The following is a 26,010-nucleotide window of genomic DNA, read 5'->3' as shown; positions in this document are numbered from 1 at the left end:
TATTAGGCAATTCATTGCTGATCTTGGGGACATGGAAAAAATCTCAGGAATGGGTATAGGCTGTGGAAAAGATCCACTACAGAGAGGGAGCTCAGAAAGCAAAAAGGCTATCCCATCAGCCTTAAAGAATTCATAAAAGTAACCCTAAAACAAATGTGGGTTGACACCTTTTCTGCAGGGATCCCACTGAAAACATAGACCAGCAACCCTGCATTGGTCAGCCTGTGGAAAGCATTAAAACCTAAACAGCAGTTCAGACCTGTCCCAATCATCCCTGATGCCATGCCTGCTCCAGCAAAGGCCTTAGGGATATAGCCCTATTAGGGATAAGTGCCTCCCAGGCCCCAGCGTATAAAACACAGGCCAAGATTGCCCCCAGATGAGGGCAGTTGGGGACAATTGGAGGCCTTATGTTTAGCTCACTATTCATGGTTCCTCAGAAACAAACAACAGGTGAGGGCTCTGGTTGACCCTGGAGCCTAATATGCTCTAATGCGTTGTAAACCTCAGAAGTTTTCTGGCCCTCTCAGCACCATCACTGGGTACAGAGAGTAAATGGTTATGTACAGGCAAGTATCTTTGACTCTACAAATTGGGTGTTCTCCCACACAAGAACACAAGGTTTTCTCTTTTCAATACTTGAGGACATACTGGGCATTGATATCCTACAAAGTCAGACTCTGCAAATCTCTAGCACTGAATTCTGTCTCTGGATTAGAACAATCAAACAAGTGCTGAGGGGAAATGCCAACTGGGAACCAGTAAATCTACCACCCCCATGAAGAACAGTAACTGTCAAACAATATTAAATCACCTGGGGGAGGGGAACATAAGAAAATAAGAGAAATTATCCAAGACTACAGAGTGGGTATTGTGTGCCCTGCCCACAGTTCTTTCAACAGCCTGGAATGCAGGTATAAAAGCCCAATGTCTCCTGGCAGACGAGTGGACTACTAAGAATTGATTAAGGTGATGAGTCTGATTAAGAATCCTTGAGTCTGTGCTCTACATTGCCACCATTTTAGACACATTGGAATGTATCATGCTATTGTTGCAGAAAACCGGAATAATCAAACAATGCAGGAGAGTTTGGAGTCACACTTTATTCACCGCAGTGGGCTTAGAGAAAATGAATTCAAATTCTAAGCAAAGCTACAAGCAGGACTTCCCTTTTTATTAAGGAGCCAGTCCTCTGTGCAATTAGTGGTTATCTCGCTGCTGGCCTTGAAAACAACACAGTTCTATCCAATTAAAAAATGCACCTGGCATGGCATTGAGAGTATGGGCATATCTAGTCTCTGGCCTACAAGGTCAGACAGCTAAGTTTATGGTCCTGATTATTCAAGCAGGCTAAAGCAGGCTAGAAAGCAAAGTTATTTTTTTAGAATAACAGGCCGTCTAAGAAAAACAGCAGAGAATTCTAAACAGCAGTTTTTTACAAAATAGGGGTTTTTCTTCTCACTATAATGACTTAGGAAAAATTATTTTCAATATATCTCTGGCCACTGAGTCACAAGATAAAATTGCCTTCACATGGGAGGGGCAACAATGGACTTTCCAAGTGCTTCTCCAAGGCTACCTAACAGCCCCACAATGTCATAGGATGTTAGCCTGAGACCTGTCCATGTTCTCCTTCCCCACATCAGTAAAATGGTCCCATTTCCTTGATAAGATGAAGGTAACATGACAAGACTTGCCTAGGCTACAGGACTCTGTAGACTTTGCTGGAACATCTGCTAAGGAGAAGATGAGCCCTGAACCCACAGAAAATTCAAAGCCGGGGCACTGCTGTAGTTTTGGGAAACTGTTGGGTCAGGTAAGATGCACTTTGTCTCAGAAGCTGTGATTGATAGGATCCAAGTCTATAAACATCTAAGAACATACAAGAGATACTAGTATTGGTGATACCGAATTTTTGGACTGGAACCTGGATTCTTTGCCCGCTGGAATTGAAGAATGAATCCATGGACAGAAAATGGTATAGCAAAGGTGGAGATTTATTGAAGAACAAGTACAGACTCCCACATAGGGAGGGGGAAGAGTCCCACAGAACTGACTCCCACGTAGGGAGGGGGAAAAGGGTCCCACTGGGTTCCCTTTCCCTATGGCTTATATAGGCTGCAGATCCTGGTGCTTTGATATTCCCTCTGATTGGTCACTATTCCCGTAGACTGGTTACCATAATAACTCCTGGGCTCAAAGGTTGAACCTCACATGGGACGTGTGAGGTTCTCCCCACTCCTTCCTTATTGTTTTCCTATTTCCCCTGGGCTTTCTTTTTCTCCTTCTGAAGGAAGGGCTTCCTTCTCTTTATTTTGTAAATATAGACCTTTCTTGGCTACTTCCAGTTCCCTTGTCTTATGGAAATATACCTGTTGCTGCTTCCTTGTCTTATGGAGATGTAACTGCACCTGGCTTCCTGGTGTTATGGAAATGTACCTTCTCCCAGTCTGTGGCCCTGTGTTTTTTCCCATGGACCGCAATTCTAAAAAAATCCCTAAGCCTGCCTATAGCCCCTATATGAAATTCCTGCTTCATTGGTAGTAATTTTGGGACTTCATAGGACTTTTATTCCCCACATGGGCGCAGTGTCTCCATCCCTTATACTGCCTGGTCAAGATAGAGCACACATGGGACTGGGGATCAGAACAACAAGCTGCCTTTGAGAAGGCAAAAATAACTCTGAGATTCTCACAAGCAGGGCTGCCATTTGAGTTGGATGTGGCACCAGAAGGTATGGATTGGGCACTAATGAAGCAGAATTTTTGGACTGGAACACGCAGTGTTCCCCTGGGCAGAATGTCCTGGATTCTTTGTCCATGGAGTTGAAGAATGAATCCAGGGACAGAAGGTGGTATAACAAAGGGGTAAATTTATTAAAGAACAAGTACAGACTCCCACATGGGGAGAGGGAAAGAGTCCCCCAGAATGGATTCCTATGTAGGGAAGGGGGAAGAGTCCCACTGACTTCCTTTTCCCAAGGCCTATAAAGGCTACAGATCCTTGTGCTTTGATATCCCCTCTGATTGGTCACTATTCCCTTGGACTGGTTACTATAGTAACTCCTGGGCTCAAAGGTCGGACCTCACCCCCTCCTTCCTTATTGTTTTCCTATTCCCTTTGGGCTTTCTTCTTCTCCTTCTGGATGAAGGGCTTCCTTCCCTTTATTTTGTAAGTATAGACTTTTTGCTATTCCCAGCTACCTTCTTCTATGGAAATGTACCTGTTGCAGCTTTTCAGCTCCCCCATTCTATGGAAATATACTTTCTGTTGCTCTGCAGCCCTGTGCTTACCCCATGGTCCCCTTAATTTTCAAAATTTCTAAAATTTCCTAAACCTGTTCTTTTTTACCCCTAAAAATTCCTGCTTCACTATGACAGAGACAACATGAAAGAGTACGCCTAGGATTTTGGCCCAAGGTCTGGAAGGGGGCATACAACCCTATTTACCCCCGTAGAGCAACAGCTTCTAACAGTGTACACAGCGCTCTTCTAGGTAAAGCCTCCACGAAGAAACAGCATATCATGATACAAGCTTCCCTTCCTATCAGGGGTGGGCTGAGAATATGTTCCATGTTCCATTGACCCACTTCTACCATGGCTCAAACTCCCATGCTGGCTAAATGGCATTCTTATTTGCAGCAGAGGAGCACCCTGTCAGTGGCTCCTAGAAATGCAAGTGCTACTAGGCCCTGTAGAGTATGCAGATCTTCCAAATGCCTGTGTCTCTATTCCTGTGACAAACCCCGTTGCCGGTAGAAAAGGAATGAAGGAAATTCCCACTGATGCCTGGTATACAGATGGATCTAGTTGGGGCAACTCACCCACATGGACTCCAGTCGCTATTCAACCCAACACTGACACCATCTGGATGGAAACAGGAATGAACCACAGTAGCCAGTGGCCTTGTGATCACTAATGTGGCTTGGCTGTTAACCCGTTGCACTCACAGTGGAGCTGTTCTGAAGAGATTAACCCTATGACTTGGACAATAATAAGAAGCTAAGGGATGGATGATCATGAATAAGCCCTTGTGGGGTCAGATACATGAGAAGACATTTGGGTTTACCTGCAAGAGCCTCAGGTAGTTCTCACTGTTTGCCACGTCCCAGCTTATAAGATTCTGACACCCCTGGCAATCAGGAACTCGATTCCTTAGCTTGGGTACGAACCCTAGTAACAGACCTTCTATCAGATACAGCAGATTGGATGCAGAGAAAGAACAGCCAGTATAGTGCCAGGGTAAGATGACATATTTGCAAGGATGCCAGATTGCCAATGAAATACAAAAGCAACTCAGTTAGACCAGGGATATGGATGGATAACCTGGAACTAGATAGTCATTCTGTCACATTAAGGGTAATAACTGGTTTGGTAATGACTGGCCACACCACGTAGGTATTTACTGGGTAACCTCAAATGGGACCCAATGGTAGTATGGCACAAGTCTTTGGCTGTGGCTTCCACCAGGATAGTTGGGCCTCTATACCCTGGATTTTCTCTGGACACAGGAGAACCTGCCCCAAGGCAACAAAAATTGCCAACCTTCCTCTCCTTAAAGCTAAGTGGGCACATTCTGTTTTCCCTAGTTCAATCATTTGGCCATTGTATTTGCTCCCTTCATCAGCCTGGAGGACATTATAAAACACATAAAGCCCTTGCTAAATTCACCAACAAGCCTTAAATGATTGCCAGCAAAGCCTGTCCTTACTAAACACTAAAACGTCTCTATGAGAAAAGCTGTCTTCCAAAATAACATAGCCTTGGACATTATTCCTGCTTCACAAGGAGGCACTTGTGACATAATCCAAACAGAATGTTTGATGAGCTGCTAATGCGTTTGTCTTTATTAAATCACATAAAAACACACGTGAATATCCCGAGCAATCTGACATCCAGCCTAAGAGACTTAATAAATCAATGGTTTGAAACATGGGGCTTTTTGTAAAGAAAAAAAAAAAAGGTTGCTTATTTTACAAATAGTTAACCTATGTTTTCTCTTGCATGTGCCCATAGATTTTGCTGTGATATCTGCCTCCAATGTAGTCAGATAGCTGCCAAACTAGCAATCTCCCTGCTAACAAAACCCCTGTTGCCCTGGCCTGTTTGGCTCAGTGGATGGAGCATTGGCCTGCGGACTGAAGGGTCCTGGGTCCAATTCCGATCAGGGGCACATGCCCAGGTTGTGGGTTCGGTGGGGGGGTGCGGGGGGGGGGGGGAGGAGAGCATGCAGGAGGCAGCCAATCAATGATTCTCTCTCATCATTGATGTTTCTCTCTCTCTCCCTCTCCCTTCCCCTCTGAAATCAATAAAAATATATTAAAAAATTGACAGCCCCGGGCACAGAGGCAGGCATATATGTTCTAACAACGGGCCATCATCAAGCAGTCCTGACCACCGGGTGACCCAAGACCTGGACCTGGGCAATCAGAGGCTCCTCACCCACTCCGTGTCCCAGGAATGTACCATTCTGCCCACCGTAGCCACAGGGGGAGTCACAGTCAAGGACACAGCCTCGCGAGACCAGAAACTTTTAAGGTTCGGTGCAGAGATAAGCTTGTCTTTTGCCCCCGAAGATAAGCCTCATGTATAAGCTCTCTCGCTTAGTAAAACCCGCCACCTACCAACCTGGAAGTGGCCTCGCTCTTTCCTCCATGCTTCTTGCCCTCGCTCTGTGCATGGAGGCCACTTTCACCTTTTTCCTGGGAAGCTCCCAAATTTGGGAACCAAAAATATTATTTCAAAAGTTAGATGTATTTTATTTGTATGCTCCATTATATGGCCAAATAACTGGAATCCCAGTTATTTAAGTGACTTAGCCAAGGTCAAATAAATATCAGCGTCAGAATTGAGGCCTGAATTCTGATTTGCTCACTTCCAATGTCCTGCGCTGCCCCCTTTCTTCTCAGTGTCAGAGAAACACTGAGTACAGACCTTCAGAGCTCTAACATTTGCACAGGCGCATCCTGGAACGACGTCGACAGTGAGTTCCAGGGTCAATCTGAAATACGATTTTGGAAAGGAGAGGCCAAGCGAAATGAGATTAGCTTGCAGGGACAATGTCATCCTTCCCTTGGGCCACATCTACCAAATATATTTTTAAAGATTGTCTTTATGTGTGCCAAAGATTCCAAACCACTGATTGTTATTGTACAGATTCTAGTCCAATTTATTTGTGTGACAAAAGATTGTGATTTAATGTTCTCCTATATTTGGAAGGGAAATGTTTCCGTTTGTGAATGTCTAAGAAATCTCACCAAACCAGCCTAACCTGGACATCCAGGAGCTTATTTCTTGAACGCCATGGTTCAATAAAGATGCATACCCTATCATTATTGTTGCGATGTCCACCCGCCCCCCCAAAAAACAACAAAAGATATGTCTTGGATTGGTTGACGCAGATGGGCACAGAGCAGCATGCCAGAAATGATGCCCTTTGGATCATTACTTTTCTTCTTAAGGCAGGCCACACAAAGAATCGCTCAGCTAGCTAGACCAAACGCCCTTCAGCAGATTTCAGAACTGCTTAAAAGCTGCCAGAGAGGACGCACCAATGCGGGAGCCACAGCCAGAGCCAGCCAGTGCCACACGCAGCATATGCTAGAGCAGTGCCCTCCCCCCCCCCCCCCCCCCCCCGCAGATGGCAGCGTGGCCCAGGGCTGTGTTCTCTGAAGTTCTAATGCAACCTGTGCAACCCCATGACCTTATTAACTGGAGCACCTCTGTGGGTCCACCCATGAGTGAGGCAGATTCCCCAGGTCTGTGAATTGGGAGTGGCTTCTTGGCTTCTCAATCAATAGGCAGAGCTTCTGACGGCATGTGAGAATGCTCAAGCCAACTGGGGGGAGTAAAGACTTAGGTTTGAAGCCCTTGCTAGAAGCCAGAGAAAGAGGAAGTTCCCTGAGTGCTTAGCAGCCAGCTCCTCCTCCTGCTAAATTTTTAACTACACATTTTCTCCATTAAATCAGAATTGGTGATACCTATATAATGTGTAGTGTTTGAAAATTGAAAATCATATTGAAAAATAGCGATATTGTTGACTATACAAGGCAATGTCTTCAAATCAAGTAATGATGCGATGTGTGTGGTTAACCGTAACTACGCAGGAAGTGGTTTCATTTAAAAGTTTTTGTGCTCACCCCCACCCCCTCATTTTTTTTTCTTCAGTTCTGAAATTAAACAGCATCCAACATAGGCCTACTCTTACGACATGTGACTTCACTGTTTTCCGTTTTTGCTGAAAGAGTCATTAACAGTAACAAGTTGATGGCAGTTTCAATAAACAAGTCATCACGGAGAAAAGGTAAGTGAGTTTTAACTTTATATTGAACATGAAATTTAAACTAGAAAACATTGGACAGATTATCCTAAGCTTTGGTGTGAACATATAAACATTTCTACAAAAATGTGATGTTTTCGCCTGTGAGCGAAACGTAACTTTGTTTCCTTTGGTTGCAGGCAAGAATATTCTTTTCATATTTGCAGCTGTCAAATTCTCCACTTCTTTATTGAGATATTATACTCGGATCCTTTACGCAGATTTCATAGTGAAATATTAAAGACAAAATAAGGTATATTATTAGTTTGAAAGTGCTTTTAAAAATAACTACTAGAGAAAATGCAACACTTTGCATTTTTAAATGGTTTTATAAAAATATGTACTATTTGAGATCCAGCAAATGAAAGAAAAAAGGCATTTTAACAATAAGAAATAACATCTGGATTGCAATGTGAGAGATACTGTAAAGTGCTGTAATAAAGTTAGCACTAGAAACCCTTGAAAACGTGTAGGTCATTAAATGAGTAGTTCATTAAATAGCTATTAAAAAGCAGCAAAGTTTAAAATGCAAAAGAAAGCTCTGTACTGCGACATTTGGATGCATTTTTTTTCTAAATTTTACTTAAAATGTAAGTGAAATAGGTGGAAGTTTTATTTCATAAGCAAAACTGTATGTTTAAAACAGAAGTCACAGCTGACTTCACCGAAGGTTACTTCTGGGGAAAGAGGCAAATTAGCGATATACTTTTGTTATTTATATAATTATATAATTTTTCTTCCTTGAGATTTTCCAAAATAAAAACTCTAGTAATAAAAAAGGTTTTCTTAATCATAAATTGACAAGAACTTTTATATTGTCTTCTTACTTTTATAGAATGTCTGTGTGTGCTGTAACATATGTACAGAAAATATGAAAGTGTTGCTGATCTCAGAGACAAATACCTAAAATAAATCTGACTGTAGATTTTTGAAAGAATTTTAATAAAAGCCCCCGATGTGATCCACTCTTTTCTAATATTATTTTTATTGTGCTGTTGGATGGGGGAAGAGATGACCCCCACAACACCTATATTTTTTGTGTTATTAAAAATGGTTACAGGGTTGATAAGTGACAACAATTTTCTTTTCTTGTCCTCTATTGAAAGACATATATAAATGTGTTGTTTTTTTTTAATATGGTCAAGTTAGCAGGAAATTATTAGGCATACTAGTACACTCAATTTTAAGACCTCTTCAATTGTCAATACTGAAGCTTGCTACTTGTTAACTTAAAATGATCACAAAAAAAACCAGATTAAGACTTGGTGTTCAATACATTTTTTATTGTTAGAATGTAAAAAGACCTTGGTAATATGCATTTTCTTTGATATACTGATTAGCTTTTTAATTTGTTGCATTACCTCACAATGGAAAACATTATTTAAATCTGCCTTCAATATTGTGGTTCTGACCCTCTGTATCTATAGAAGCTGTGTAATTCAGATAGTTTGGGTTGATATGTTATTAGTTTATTTCATTTTATTATAAAAGAACATTGCATGAATAAACATATGTAGTACTTACACATTAGAACAAAATGAATATCCACATAAGCATTTGGTACTGAAAAAAAAGGTCAGTATAGTTTTTTTAGACTATGTAATATTTTAAAAGCCAAATTCTCTGTAAAACAATGATTTCTTGCAGAAACAATTAAAATAAAAACATTTTATGGAATATATGTAAAATTAAGAATTAATTAAACATAGCTTGGCATTCTAAAGCATAAAGAAAAACAAGTAGTGCTTATAGACATGTAAATTAAAATACACTCAGAATTGCTTGTAAAACAGGTAATGTATTATCTCTTGAATATACAGACCAAGTCTTAAGCAATTCCAAATGAGTTACTGTAGGTTACTATACCTTTATACATTTTAAGTGAATAAATAAGAAACTCATTTTGGTGAAATAACAGCAATGCAGAGGATCTCATTTGGAGAGTTAGTTCAAAACTGATTTATTGAAAGAATATCATTCTTTTCCACTTGGGGCTAGCACTCAGCAATAATCAGAAAGAAAACATGCTTTCATTGATATTCCTTCTCTTCCTTTTTAAGGGTGTGTTCTGGAATGTCCTACTCTATCCCTAATTTAGAATACCCCAGCGTTGGTACCCAGAGGGAAAGGCCTCACTTTGCTCATTCCATCCCACTCCCATTGTCCTTAAAAATCTACTCATCCTATTTCTCAGCATTGAGAGCATCTGATAAAAGTTGTCCATGCCACAGGACAAGGTCACAGCGTTTTGTTTCTCTATTTTTTAGCCAGGCCATCCTCCAAGTAGAATTCTACTATGGTCTCCCAGCAGACAGGATCCACAGGAACAGCTAAATGTTGAGGACTTCCGTCTCAAGTGAGGCAAATGGGAAGATATGTTTTATGGCAGAAAGTGTGTTTTGTTACTCATTGGTCCTGCATGTGGTATTTAAGCACAGAATTCCTAAGACTGTCCTATATAAAGGGCCCATCAAAGAGATGTGCCCATTGCTCTAAGGTATTCCTGAAAAGACTTACACATTTCTTGTGGTAGATGAAAATTACATGTATTATATCTTCAGATAGTTTTGGTATTCCCATAAACTTGGAAAATATTTAACATAATCAATTGATTTATATATTTTTTAAAAAATCATTTATCATCCTAAATTTAACCCTTTGAGTAACAGAAGCATGTATATAACAAAATAATTGTTATATAGCTGGACGTTAAAATGTACTTGTGTCCTGCCTCTATTCCTAGTCAGGGCACATACCTGGGTTACGGGTTCCATCCCAGGTTGGGGAGCATACAGAGGGCAACCAATCAATGTTTTTCTCTCACATCGATGTTTCTCTCCCCTCCACTTTCTCTCTCCCTCCCTTCTTCCCTTGCTCTCTCTGAGCATGCCCAAGAGTGAGGGCTATAAATAAAGAAATAAATAAGTAAAATATACTTATAAATATTCTAAATTTCAGTTTATAGTAGACTTTCATTTACAAAGGGTTAAAAATGAGTTAAAATTAGACGACATAATAGAGATAGGCAATGATTTATATAATTAAAATTTCCAAGGAGAGCAAAGTCAGGCATGGCTGGATCCAGGAGATCACACATAAATATCAGGATTTGTTCTTATTTTCTTTTTTCTATAAGCAGTTTCTTGCAGAAACTCACACTTAAATGACAAGAAAGCTTTAGGTTTACATCAACCCTTTCAGCAAACTCTGTTGCAAATTAATGCCTTTCCTCTAACACAGTGGTCGGCAAACTGCGGCTCGCGAGCCACATGCAGCTCTTTGGCCCCTTGAGTGTGGCCCTTCCACAAAATACCACGGCCTGGGCGAGTCTATTTTGAAGAAATGGCGTTAGAAAAAGTTTAAGTTTAAAAAATTTGGCTCTCAAAAGAAATTTCAATCGTTGTACTGCTGATATTTGGCTCTGTTGACTAATGAGTTTGCCGACCACTGCTCTAACACAACAAAGGATTGAGATCTATTTGGACTGAATTGTGTAACATGACCATAGCTGAGCTGATCTTTGACTCAGGCACAGACACCATGAGTGACCCTGAGTGACCAGGCCTAAGTCACAGGCCCACTCATGCATTGAGGAGCCACCTGCACCTGCAACACATGTTCTCTTAGCTGAAAAGAGGAGCTTCCACACAACAGAAATGAAAATGCTTTCCCCAGAAGAAAGGTGGTTTCATTACTTGTAGGGAAAAGCACAGAACTCCACAACACAGCTACATACAGTCACATTTAAAAGCATTACTTACTCAAATTGTCCAAACTCTGTCATCAGAATGAAATACAGTATCAGTTTACAGGTAAGTTTGAATGAAACAAGTGTTTCAATTAAACTGAAATAAAAATATTTTTAACCAGCTACTCCATGTATGAACCCCTCCCCACAATATTTGTCATCTAAAACTTATAATATAGTGTGATTACTATTTTAATAATTATGATGCAAATAAAAATTTCTACGTACCATAAAAAGATACAAGAAATATTCTATCAGGGTTCAGAAATTCATCAACATTTTTGTATTCTTGTTATGTCAGCCAATAAACCAGTTAATTTTGCAGGTGTTACTCCATTTGATCATATCCTACCAGAAAAATTAGGGCAGTTTTGGAGAAAACATTTGAAGTAGTTTTCAGACAAAGCTAGGACTTGGAAGGTGAGAAACATTCCAAGTGACAGGAAAAGAATGTGTCAAGGCACAAAAACACGGAGAAATATCAGAAAATTTCTGAGGAAGAATTGTCCAGTTTTGTTAGCTAGAAGAATAGATAATGGTAGGAGGTAAGGCCAGAAACATAGTTTGAGATCCTAATAGAGTGGACTTGCTGAACAGACTATGACTAAGGATTGTAAATAACAACAAGGTTGTTGAACATGGAAAATACCTGATTGGATATCCACATTTTTGTTTCTCAATGGGTTATTTAGCATCAGGATTTATTTGCTTGTTCCATATACCTCACTATTGGTGACAAATGCTTCAGGGAAGTTTATAGAAATGGTTGCAGTCACTGGAGAGAGGTATTCCTCAAAGATCAGGCGCCAGCTCATCTCTCCAAATGCCTTGAGGTTCTTAAAAAGGCTGCAATCATCTTTTTTTTTTTCTTTTCATTTTATGAAAGTCATTTTTATATGTATGTTTTGTTTATTTTTAGTTTGAGAATAGGTGATAGGTACGGTGAGGTCATTCAAAATAAAAATAAAACAAATATAAAACTTTTAGAGAAAAATTTTCTCACATTCTAATTTTTATGTACCACATTCATCCCCACCTTAACCAAACAGGCAGCCGCATTATTTTTAAATCCTCATCTGAGGATATGTTTTCATTGATTTTAGAGAAAGAGGAAGGGAAAAGGGGAGAGAAACATTGATGTGAGAGAGAAACATTGATTGGCTGCCTCCTGTATAACCCCAACCATGACCTGAACCTGCAACTTTTTGATGCACAGGATGAGGCTCCAACCAACTGAGCCACCCAGCCAGGGCACCAACCACATTTTTAAACTCTTTGTATTTTCTACATACACATATGTCTTCCTTTATTATATTTAAAGGTAACATACTATGCAGACTTCGCTTTTTTTCATTTAGTAATACCTTGGAAATATTTCCATACTAAAAATAATAAGCCCTATGTAATTTTCTTATTTTTTACAGCTGTTCAGTACTCCACTGTGTGGATATATCATGCATAATTTCAGTCTCTTGTTAAAAGTTTCATGGGTGTTTTCAATTTTTTGCTAATACATGAATGTTTTAATGTAATTGTGAACACTTGAAAATGTATCTATGGAATGAATTTCCAGAAATACTATTTATTTAAAAACCAAGAGATAAAATAATTTTGATAGTTATTGCCAAACTCTTCTTCATGTTAGTTGTAACTTTTTGAACTTCCTCCAGCACATAATGAGGATGCTGCTGGAAGCTCCTTAGTTTTCCCAACAGATTGTGTTGCCACACTTTTTAGGTTTTGCCAATCTGTACAAAACTGTATCTCAACAGTTTTATTTGATATTTCTGTTATGATGATTGGGGTTGAGCTTGATTTAAAAAAATTGAAGTTCTATTTGTCATTCTTGTTAAGAGAACATATCTTTTCTCAACTGTGTAATACAGGATCAAAAGCATCAGTGAAGTTCAAGTCTTAGAATGAGATGTTAAAGGAGGTAAGGAATTGGGGCTAGCATATGTAAAATACACTTTGTATAAAGCTTGAAATAGGCAGTCGCCAAAAAAATGGGATGAAATATAAATGTTTAAAGGAAGGAGAGGAGAAAAGGAATACAAATAAATAAAATAAAGAAAAATATTCAGAAACCCAACTAGGTCTCAGAGGATACTCAGACAGATGGGTGTAATCACTAGCTCAAGTAGATAAACTGACCTGAAACAGAAGGAAGAGCACTCAAATGAGTGTATATGCAGATGAACTGGATATAGATAAGATAAAATGAGGAGAGGAAGTTGAAGGAATACAGGCTTAATTTTTTTCTCCTCCTTTGATATGGTAGGGAAGCTCATCTGATGAGAGGGAGTACTTACAAGATGCCAAAGAATAGGCGGAATAACTTATTTTAAAATATTGGTCTTGTCAGTAACACACAATAAGTACAGTTGTGGATTTTAAAATTGATTTTTCTCTTTTTTGTGGCATCAGCCCAGTTCAATTCAACTCCATAAATAATTTTGAGCAACTAAGTACACTGCATTGTGCTAGAAATTATCAGGGATACAAAGAATCAATGTGCTCTTTAGCCATTGAAAACTTTGTAGTTTCACAAACACAGCAATTTAAATATAAATTTATATGTATAAATACAATGCCATAGAAATAGTACAGAATATGTTATGTCAGAGTCCTAATGGTTTCACTTTTCCAAGTCCCATGGCTATTTATATGTCTTTATATTATCCACTAGAGGCCCGATGCACAAAATTTGTGTAAGAGTAGGCCTTCCTTCCCCCAGCTGCCTGCACCGCTTCCCTCTGGCACCTGGGACAGGGGCTTCCTGCCCAGCCCCTAATTAGCATATCATGCATTAATTATTATAGATTATCTGAGCTGCATTTAATGCAAATGAACACTCTTTGCCCCTTGAGCCTGTCTTTTCATTTAACTTTTGGGATATTTTGTTTTCCCAGTTTTTTCTCCAAACTAACTGGATGTTCCTTCTCTGTTTCCTTTGCTCACTCTTTCCCATCATCCAACCCTCTAAATGTTGGAATGTCCTGCACTCAGTCTTCTGATTTCTACCTGTCCAATCTCAGCTCTTGTCTTCTGTTTATTCCCAGGTGATCTTGCTTTGTGCCATGAGTTGATATACTATCTATATTCCAATTAGATCTCAATACCAAATCTTTTTCTTAGCACTGGAACTACAAGGCAATTGCCTACTCATGGTCTCCAATGGAATCTCTCACAGAGATAGCAAAATGAGTATATTTAAGACTAAGCTCTTACCTACTCCCCATTTGTTCCTGACCCAACCTGCTTCTTCCCTAGTTCCATCCTTCTCATTTAATGGTACCAACATTCATCTATCTTTTAAGGTCAGTACACTAAGAAGTACCCTCAGTTCCACTATTTCTTCACACTCCTTACCCCAAACCACATCCAATTCATCACTTATAAGCAGAGCCTGCAAAATGTTGACCATTATTTTATTTAATGGCTCTTGAAAAGTTATATCATTTTTTCCTCCCGGACAAATAGCTCTTTTAATGTTTTTCTTAATTTTGTTTGTTTTTTGGTATTATGACTTTTTTCTCAAAAAATGTCCTAAAATAGTACAATAAGTGACATTTTGATGACATCATAATTTTAGATAAAGCCACACTTACAATTCACTTTCTAGTGTCAAGTTAGAGAAAAATCATAAAAATATATGGTTTAATGTTGATTTGCACATTTTGAATGAACTCAAGAAGATTGAGGAGGTAGTAACTTTCAGAACCTTTCAATAAGGGTTTTTTTTATGGCCCTAAAAGTGTTTTTCTGTGTTGTAATTTAATAAGTATGCTCTGAGAAAAAGAAAACTGTAGTCTCACAATCATTAAAGTTTTGGTGAAGAAAATAATTCAAGAAAAAAGGAAAATTTGATAATTTTAAAAATATTATATCTATGTACATTTTTCCAAATTGTTGATTTTTACATAAACCCATTTTTATCTATTCATATGTTTATATATTTATAAATGATAATTGTATATATTCAACTCTTATTTAACAGACTAGAGGCCAGTGCACGAAATTTGTGCATGGGAGAGAGGGGGTCCCCTCATCCCAGCCTGTACCCTCTCCAATCTGGGACCCCTTGGGGGATGTCTGACTGCCAGTTTAGGCCCAATTGGGCCTAAACCGGCAGTTGAACATCTCTCTTACAATTCAGGACCTCTGGCTCCTAACTGCTCACCTACCTGCCTGCCTGATCGCCCCTAACTGCCCCCCCCCCCCCCGCCAGCCTGGTCGCCTCCAACTGCTCCCCATGCTAACCTGGTCGCCCCCAACTGCCACTCCCGTCAGCCTGGTCATCCCTAACTGCCCGCCAGCCTGGTTGCCCCTTACTGCCCCCCCTACTGGCCTGGTCACCCCCAACTGCCCCCCTCTGCCGGCCTGGTCACCCCTCACTTGCCCACCTGTGGCCTAGTTGCCCCCAACTGCCCCCCTGCTGGCCTGGTTGCCCCCAACTGCCCCCCTGCTGGCCTAGTTGCCCCCAACTGCCCCTTCTGCTGGCCTGGTTGCCCCCAACTGCCCCCCCGCCAGCCTGGTCACTCCTCACTGCCCCCCTCACTAACCTCCCTGCTGGTCACCACTAACTGCCCTCCCTGACAACCTGGTCACCCCCAACTGCCCCCCCTGCTTGCCTGGTCACCCCAACTGCCCCCTTGCCAGCGTGGTTGCCCCCAACTGCCCCCCTCCTGCTGGCCTGGTTGCCCCCAACTGCCCCCCTCCTGCTGGCCTGGTTGCCCCCAACTGCCCCCCCCCTGCTGGCTTGGTTGCCCCTCACGGCCCCCCCTGCTGGCCTGGATGCCCCTCACTGCCCCCCTTAGCTGGCCTGGTCACCCCTCACTGCCCCCCTGCTGGCCTGGTTGCCGCCAACTGTGCCCCCTGCTGGCCTTGTCGCCCCTCACTAACCCCCCTGCTGGCCTGGTCACTCCACGCAGCCTGGTGTTCAGTCATTTTGTCGTCCCTCACTAACCCCCCTGCCAGCCTGGTCACCCCACGCAGCCTGCTGCTCAGTCGTTTGGTCATCCCTCACTAACCCCCCTGCTGGCCTGGTTGCCCCATGCAGCCTGGTGTTCAGTCATTTTGTCGTCTCTCACTAACCCCCCTGCTGGCCTGGTCACCCCACGCAGCCTGTTCGGTCGTCCGTTTGGTTGTTTCAGATGTGATGGCCTCTGGCTCTTTATATATATATATATATATATATATATATATATATATATATATATATATATATATTTCTCTAAATGTCCTAATTAAATCACTTCTCATCACTTCTACCCCTATTACTGTATAATTATCCTGATTTGTTTCGCTGCTTTTACTTTTCATATAACATTCATTCTTCAAGGAGTAACCAGAGTGGCCTTCTCAATACTTAAATTATACAACTCTTCTACTAAACCATTCCAAATACCTTTCCATTGTACATCAAATTCATTCAATCTTCTTTTATTATTTGAAAACCCTCTCTACCTCATTACTCTGTTTTTGTTTTCTTAAATTGTCTTTTGGATATGGGGAATTATATTTATTTTGTTACATTGCTTAGTGGCTATCTTTACATAGACTGCATGGTCTGTGAGAGTATTTACCTTGTTTGTCTTTTTACAACTGAACAACTAGAACCTAGAACAATGGTAAGCATACATATAATAAACACACAATGAATATTTGATTAGTGATAGAATAAACAGTACAAAGTTGACTATAGCTATAGAATCAGGGAAAATTTTATGGACATTTGTGATTTCTCCTGGGTATGAAAAATAGGGGGAATTTAGGGGAAGAGGAGCTAGAAACATATTTCAAACAAATGACACTTTATGGGTACATTTTGAGTAACCTGGCAGTGGTAAAACTTGGATTAGAACCTTGGATCCATTATATACTGTGGTGCCTTTCTGAAACTCAGGACAAATAACACATCATCCACACCAACCACCTCTAACTATTGTAATTTTAAGCTATTTTGCTAAAACCATGGTATTAAATTTTAATCATTTTATGTTTGTTTTTGATTCATTTTCTAAAACCTTAGAGAAATTTTTGTTCTAATCTCTACTGATGTAATGCCAAGCTGGGAGTCAAAATGAGATAGGTTTTTAGAAGAGTTAGGAAAGGTAGACTGCTCAGGAAACTAGGTGCTGAGTCAAGGGAAATTTTTTTTTTTTTTTTAATATATTTTATTGATATTTCGCAGAGAGGAAGGGAGAGGGATAGAAAGCTAGAAACATTGATGAGAGAGAAACATCGATCAGCTGCCTCCTGCACACCTCCCACTGGGGATGTGCCTGCAACCAAGGTACATGCCCTTGACCGGAATCGAACCCGGGACCTTTCAGTCCGCAGGCCGACGCTCTATCCACTGAGCCAAACCGGTTTCGGCAAGGGAAATTTTTCTTTCTGTTAATTTATTTTTATGCTTTCATTAGTTTCCTATTAGAATTTTAAGGGCTAGAAAGTGAGTAGTAAAGTCCATATTTATTTTTATTGATAAGTGTACTGGGAACTCAAGTAACCTGAACCTCCATTTAATATCATCTACTTGTATCTTGATGGTTCTCTTAAAGAAAGTGGAATTTAGGAGTGAACATGAGTGTTGAATATCCCAGTAGTGTCTCCAAAACCGTGGTAGTACTATGGTGTTATAAAAAATAGACAATATTCCCTTATTTGTAAGATACTTATGATAGTACTAGAGGCCCGGTGCAAGAAATTAGTGCATGGGGGAGGAGGGTGTCCCTCAGCCCAGCCTGCACCCTCTCCAATCTGGGACCCCTCGAGGGATGTCCGACTGCCTGTTTAAGCCTGATCCTGGTGGGATCGGGCTTAAATGGGCAGTCAGACATCCCTCTCACAATCCAGGACTGCTGGCTCCCAACTGCTCACCTGCCTGCCTTCCTGATTGCCCCTAACCGCTTCTGCCTGCCAGCCTGATCACCCCCTAACCACTCCCCTGTCAGCCTGATTGATGCCTAACTGCTCCCCTGCCAGCCTGTTTGCCCCTAACTGCTCTCCCCTGCAGGCCTGGTCACCCCTAACTGCCCTCCCCTGCAGGCCTGGTCCCCCCCAACTGCTCTCCCCTGCAGGCCTGGTCCCTCCCAACTGCCCTCCCCTGCTGGCCTGATCACCCACAACTGCCCTCCCTTGCAGGCCTGGTCCCTCCCAACTGCCCTCCCTTGCTGGCCATCTTGCGGTGGCCATCTTGTGTCCACATGGGGACAGGATCTTTGACCACATAGGGGCAGCCATCTTGTGTGTTGGAGTGATGTTCAATCTGCATATTACTCTTTCATTAGATAGGATAGAGGCCTGGTGCATGGGTGGGGGCCAGCTGGTTTGCCCTGAAGGGTGTCCTGGATCAGGGTGGGGGTTCCCTTGGGGCGTGAGGCAGCCTGGGTGAGGGGCCTGTGGTGGTTTGCAGGCCGGCCACGCCCCCTGGCGACCCAAGCGGAGGCCCTGGTATCTGGGGTTTATTTATCTTCTACAATTGAAACTTTGTAGCCTTAAGCGGAGGCCTGGGCCAGCCAGGGTGTGTGGAAAGCTTGACTTCCTCCATCGCTGCGGGCAACCCTAGCCTCCTGCTCTTTCCAGCTCCGTGGCTGCTGCCATTTCTGTTTGGGTTTATGTATCTTCTATCATTGAAACTTTGTAGCCTTGAGTGGAGGCCTAGGCCGGCAAGGGCAGGTGGAAAGCTTGGCTTCCTCCATTGCCGGGGAAACCCAAGCCTCTCTCCTGCTCTCTGTGGCCGTAGCCATCTTGGTTGGGTTTATTTGCATATTCACTCCTGATTGGCTGGTGGGTGTGGCTTGTGGGTGTAGCAGAGTGATGGTTAATTTGCATATTACTCTTTTATTATATAGGATGAGACATACATCAATATAAATTATTAGAGTGGGATTATTAATAATACTAATCACAACTATGATTATGCTATTATATATAATACATATTATGTATCAGATGTTTGGATATGTGATATTATTTAATATTCATAAAAATCATGTGAGGGAGCCCTGGCTGGTAGTGTGGCTTAGTTGTTTGGGTGTCGTCCTGTGCACTGAAGGGTTGCTGGTTGGATTCCTGGTCAGGGCACATGCCTGGGTTGTGGGCTTCATCCCTGGTAGGGGGCATGCAGGAGGCAGCTGATTGATGTTTCACTCTCACATCAATGTTTCTTTCTCTCTCTCTCCATCCCTCTCCCTTTCTCTAAAAAATCAATACAAATATATATTTTTTAAACCATATAAGGGAGTCAGTATCTGTTTTGAAGATAAGGAAAGTACGATTAAGTGGTTAAGTATCCAAATTTATGTACTACTTAGTTGAGTGTATCATGATTTACAGGGATATCTGGATAATACAAAAAGCATGTTATTTTCACAATGCCACACTACACATTCTAAGCCTGTTAAGTGACACCAGTTAAGCAATGCTGGACTTCATTATATGTTTCTTAGCATCCGAAAGGGTCTAAAAGGATTCTGCTTTGTTGAATGTCTAAAGCAATGCCATCTGTGGAAAATGGGTTGCTTGTTCATATTAATTACCTCATATACAGGTGATACAAAATATGTGAGGAAGGAAACATTTTTGCCTTAGTTTCTGTCATACTGCCAGTACCTTAACTATTTTTCTTTATCTCTTCTGGACCCCATGTCTTCCCACAGTCCTTTAATGTTCAAAATTCCTTCTTAAGCCATGCTGAACATTATGATGTGGCAACTAGCAACAAATGGCTACTCAGCACTTGAAATGTGGCCAGTCTAAATTGAGTTGTAAAGTGAACTCCCACTTTTAAAGATTATTACAAATAAAGAATATAAATTATCTCATTAATATTTTCATATTGATCATGTGCTGAAATTATAAATTTTTTATATACAAGGTTAAAAATATATTATTAAAATTAATTTTATGAATTTTATTTTACTCATCTAATGTCACTACCACAAGCTTAAATTACATATGTGACTCACATCATATTTCTAGTGAATGGCACAGCTCTAGACCATCTTCTCTTTTCCCCAGGCACCTTTGACATTCCTTCCCATTTTTATGCTTTAAATGTAATCTCTCAAATATGTTTCTTAAATTTCTATCTGGCCTTGGCTTCTCTTCCAGTATTTTTCCTCATTTTAGTTTGTTCCTTGATATATCTATACCTTGATTTTTCAAGTCATCTAAACAAGTAATTTTGGAATCTCTATGGTTTCACTTATTCCATACATCCAATCAATTGCCATGTTTTAGGGGAAGCCAGTCCCTCCTCTCTATTTTTACTTATTGTCATAGTTATTTATTTGGTTATCCATTAACCAAATTTGGTTATCCATTGACCAAATAAATAACTTTATTTAGACTCTGGCAAAGGGGCCTTACTAGCTTCCATACTCCTCTTTCTCATTATTTTTATTTTGCCTATTTCAGATTTATTTTATGTCTTCAGATTGATTAATACAAGTAAGATTGTTCATTCTCTGTTTTTATTCTATTTAGAGTTTTTAAAGTGAGTTCACATACCTTATTTTATTTGATTATTCCAATAAGCTAGTGAAATAAACAGGAGCTTTTAGTAGATTTAAAGAAGGTAATAATACATGGAGTAACTGAATTGTTTGAGAACATGATGAGAACATATTTCTCCCAAACTTTAGTCCAGAACTTCTATTATTCCTTATAGAGATAGTAAAGATATTAAGAGATCAGGCTGGGAAGTCAGAAAAAGCAAAGTTCAGTCCTGGGCTCCACCACTTGCTAGATATTACATACGTTATGTTGTGCAGGGTACTCCATCTCTCTGAGCTTGAGTCTCCTCACCAATGAAATGGGCGAGTTTCATCACAAGATAAAAAGAAAAGTAATGTGTGTAAAATATTTTGTCTACTTTGTGGCATATAATAATTGTTTTAAAAAAGGTTAAATGTAGTGCAAACAGTAGCCATAGTAATTGGTTTATTAGGTTCAATCCATTGATGACCATTTCCCCCCTTGTTATGAAAGAAAACTTATGCCAAGATATTTTTGTTTTATTTGAATTGTAAGTATTATGATATGATTATAGAGCTCATCAAAAGCATTTCTTGCTATTGCTTTCATTTCCCCATTATAGCTGTGTGGGGGAGGATAGTATACCTGTGAGTGGGAGAAGGAAGAAGGCTCACTCTTTTCTTGTTTGTTTACTAGTTTTGGGTTGATATGGAAGCTTTCCTTTGAGCAGCTCAAGATGTGTTCTCACCAAAAATACCCTTTGTTTTTGAAGAATTAATTCCATCACACAGTGCAATTCAAAAAGTGGTAGGCAGCCTTTGACTCTTGGACACGCAATTAAAATACAGAAAAACTACAGAGACAAGGAGAAAGAGAGAAAGCAAAATGTTCTTCACCCACTTTTACTTTGTATCTAAATTTTGCCTAGGGCAGTAAGATGATAACATAGAAGCTTCCTGAGGCAGATATGCTAGGATTCTAGCAAAATTATTCTAGAAGGAAAAATAAGAAAGGAAATTGAGAGGTCCAGGATCATTTTTATTTTTTATTTTTATTTTTTCTCCTTGAGAAAACCTGCTCAGGATTCCATGTATGTAGGTTGAGTGAGTAGACCAATCTCAGTCCTAATTCTGAAAACTATTAGGACACACTTAATGCAAGTAAGGTGTGGCAGTGGGAAGTGGCTATGGTGCTGCCCTTGCAGAACCAGCTTTATCCTACAGGTCAAGCCCTTTTGGGTTATAGTTTGGCTTTAAGAAAGTGAGCTGTGGTTTCAGAGTGGGAAGTCGACCTGAAAGGAAAACTAGAGACTAGTCAGTGTGGGGTAGAGCATGACTTGAGGGATGGGGAAGGCGAGATGCAGTGGTTATTCCCTGACCCGGATGCACTGTATCTCAAGGCCATTTGGCAGCTTTTGATGTAGGGAAGTGGGAAAGAAACATAGGAATCCAGTGACATTTGGGGCTGGAAACCACAACCAGTCTAACATAGTGGCAAACCTGAACCGGTTGGAAATGCTCACAGTCTTGGGGGAATTGGAGGCAGGGATTTCAGATAGGCACCAAGTACCTGTAATGTAGACACAACACAGAGCAACAACACTGATAAATGTAGCGTCTGACTTTAAGGATCCCACAGTCAGTTTGAGCAGAAGAGACACACGACTCAAATAGAGAACAGAAAAAACTAGAAGCCAGGATATAATTATCTGCCAAAATAGAAAAGGAACAGCAATGGAGGTCAGAGCAGAAAGGAGGAAAAGGGGAACTTAGTTTACAATAGCAAAGAGCACAGCACAATCTCCTATTCATTGTCATTTGAGATCATGTTGAAAACATTATAAGAATATATGAAATAATGTTAATCTTCAATGACCCATTCTAAAACAGTGGGACAAACACAGTCTCTTCTTGGTTTTGTTCTGCATTTCTAATATGTAATATATATAATGACATTGATTCAACGTGCAGCAGAATCTCTGCTCAACCCACACATCAGAGGAGCAATGTTCCCAGAGGTGACTGATACCAAGAATCACAGTCACAAATGCCCCCGCCAGTCAAGAAACCTATCGCAAATCAAGTGTGAAGGGAGAGAACTTCTGGACCAGAGAGAACTTGGCCATTTAGAGGATGTAGTGGATTCCCACCTCCAGCTGACAGTTACCATGCATACCTTGATAAGTTTTTCAAACCTTGTGACTTCTCAAGAGAAGCGACACAGATATTTACCTTTTTCAAAAGTAAAAATCCTCATTTTCAATGGGAACTCATTCAAAACATTTGAAGTCATTGTTCAGGCCCAACAGCATATGTCTGTGGGTTGTGTTTGGTTGGCAGTCTGCTGGTTTTCCACCTCCTTTTTATTTTATGGCTGCTCCTAAGCAAGCAGGAGCAGGGTGCAATGATCACTGTATACACAATACATTCTAATCAAGGGTTAGTGACTGACTAGCACATTAGATTATCCTATGAAAAAGCACCCATTTAAATATAGTTGTGTGGGTGTTTTTTTTTTTGTTTTTTTTTTTTAATTTAGGTCCTTGTTTTGTTTGTCTAACTTTCATGACTGTGTTCATTTTTCTATTTGAAAGAACAAAATTTCTTCTGCTTCCAATTCTCCTCAAAGTATTTTTTAACCACGAAAATATATCTCCAAAAGGTTAACTTTTCTAAATCATAGCAAATATAGTAATCTTTAGTTTGCCTGCTATTTTCAAAGCCATGTGATATAAGTTATGGACCAGAGCATCCACACTTGTATGGATGCATTGTTGTAGGGAAGCTAAAAGGAAGGTTCATATACTTTGGGCAGTGGTAATAATAGAAAGGACAATTTAAACACACATGTATGCATACACAGACAGATGTGAAATTCACAGCCCACAAGATGGGGAAATGTAGCTGGGTGTGGCTGTATAACCCATTTCATCATACATGTTATCTATTCATAGATCAGAATCTCTAAGCCTCAGAAGTAGTTTGACAAGGCTATAAGTGAATAAAGGGAGGAGAGTGAGAAAAAAGAATTACTGTTCAATAATGTTTAAACATAATAGATAATCCTGGTAGCCATTTAAAAACTATAAATATTTATGCATTCCCTTTTGAGTCCAATATGCACAAGTCAAAGACATATATTTTGCTTTGTGAGGAACCTAAAGTAATATAGAAATTTGACTACATTACTACAAATTATAGTAATACTCAATTAACTGGAACCTAGTTAGGCATCTAACCCTCTTTTCTACATCTCAGCTCCTGGGGAGAGGACTCCCCCAGCTCTCCTTTGAAGAAAGAGAAGTAAAACACCACTTTTATTATTTTTAAAATATATATGTTTTTATAAATTTTATTTTGTTATTAATTTTAATTTATCTTTATTGTAAAAGTATTACAGATGTCCCCCCCCCCATTGCTCCCCTTCTCCCTCCTCTGTTGGCTGTGTCCATGGAAAGCACCACTTCTTTAAATGAGGAATCTAGTCCTCAAACAACTCAAGGACTGAGGTTCCTGATAACGCAGCTGAAGTGCTTCAAAAGACTAAAAAAAGAGCCTTTAGTTAATCAACCTAGAAAGGAAAGGGTACTTTTTAAGATGTACAACATATATAGCATACCAAAAGATCTTCAAAGAAGGATTGAAAAACTCAGTCTAAAACATTCAATTTAAATAACATGGATCGGTAAATAATTTTTCCTATTTTGATATTCTTTGTTTCATAAAAGGAAGCCTCACTAGCCCCCAAACTTCATATTAAATTTGAATGAACACAAAAGTATTTTGTGGAATCCGTTTTGTTCTTACACCAAAGATCCTTTGATGTTCAACAAGGAAGATAACTGTTTGCAAGTATTTAAATTGACGTTGTTTTACTTACACAAAGTTTATGATATAAACATTAAATAATAACAAAAACACCTGTGCTGAAAGTTATACAATAGACCCTGATTGCTTGTCTTATGATCCTTTAGGGTTTTTCTTGTATGTAAGAGAATTTATTTTGTAGCAGTAACTAAGCTTGGATGTGTGTTCTGGATTGCTAAACATCATATTTAAATTAATCTTAAATAGATAGTCACAGTATCACTTTCATGTACCTCTGTGTCTATGTATCCATCTCTAAACCTACCTACTCACTACCTACCCTCTTCTCATTTTTCCCAACTATGATCCATACCACTCCTCCCAACCACCAGCATATTCCCAAGTGAAATGTATTCCTAGAAAACTTAATTTGAGCAACAATAGAAACAAATATGAATCTAGTAACAGTGGGCTCTAAAAACAAAGAGACACTATAGTAAATGGTAACAATTTTAGAACAATGCAGATATAAAATTTAAAAATAACTTTATATAATTCTATAGACATGTTTCTCAATAAAGTTCAGTATGCATCTGAGTCACCAGGGGTGATGGCCAAGCCTGTAGTTTCTCAGGCCCCTCGTCAGTCTTGCTGAGTGGACATGTCTTTGGAAGGTACAGTGGAACCTGCCTGTTTATGAAGCTCCTCACACTGACCCTTGTACATCACTGCTCTAAGTATCCTTCTTCCTCGCTACTAGAGCTGTTTGTTCATTTTCAATGGAAGATGAGTTATTTCTGATCTGAAATCCCAGAATAAATCTCAGCTTATTGCAAATAATTTTGAACTATTTCCAATGGGATGAAGTTCTGTGAGTTTGATAATAAATTATAAAAAGTGATCATGGCTCTTGGTCTGCACTTGTGATACAAATATCAAGTGTGTTCCTCTTTAATTACAAATCCAAGTACCTCAACAAGTCATGCCTTCATCATCAGGCATTCGCTTTGTCCCTGTCTACCACTTTCTCTACTGGCAACCCGGTCATTCATTGCCCCATTCCCTTGGTAGGATTGAAGCCCTACCTCTCTAGGCCAATCTCCTTTGTGGGTAATTGAGCTTCTTCTGAATAATACCAGGCATTCAGAACTGACACTTAGTAACATACCACCTAGTTGATAGCAATCTGTAGATGGGGACTTCTGAGTAATGCTCCTCACAGATTATACAAACACAGGTATTCACACACACACACACACACACACACACACACACACACCTATTTAAAATGTATTTTCATGCATACATAATTGAGTGGGGGAGAAACTGATTTTTAAATGCATTAAAGGAGATGTTGTGAAATATTTTATTTTAACGTTTTAATGGTATTGCCATTGTCACAACAATGGACTATGACATTACTGTCCCATTCTCAGACATGTCCCTTTGGCACTGAAATCCAACCCAATCAATTCAGAGTTTGAAATCATGAGCATTAGGGAAAGACTACAAACTTGCTAAATAAAACAAATGTCAGCCATATTTGACTACTGTCAGTCACTGACTTCTGTTCATTAATGTTGAGCACTAATTATGCAATATGCAGCTTCTTCATGTTTTAACACGGGCAGGCCACAATAGAGATAGAGAAAG

General features: G+C 40.0%; 1 protein-coding gene across 2 annotated transcripts in view; it reads left to right on the top strand.

The window, feature by feature from the left end:
• Positions 1–26,010, top strand: part of ARHGAP15 (Rho GTPase activating protein 15) — a 691,399-nt gene that overhangs the window by 7,993 nt on the left and 657,396 nt on the right. The window contains exon 2 of one of the 2 annotated variants that reach the window (XM_080670352.1): positions 7,167–7,302. The gene's annotated coding sequence lies outside the window, so the exon portion shown is untranslated. Of the gene's footprint in view, positions 1–7,166; positions 7,303–26,010 lie in introns of those variants that run through there. The other variant, XM_080670353.1, reaches the window with a different exon arrangement.

Source organism: Plecotus auritus (genome assembly GCF_963455305.1).
Source record: "Plecotus auritus genome assembly, chromosome: 5".
Taxonomy (NCBI): Eukaryota; Metazoa; Chordata; class Mammalia; order Chiroptera; family Vespertilionidae; genus Plecotus; species Plecotus auritus.
The sequence above is the reverse complement of the archived record's forward strand: the minus strand, read 5'-3'. Positions and strand labels throughout refer to the sequence as shown.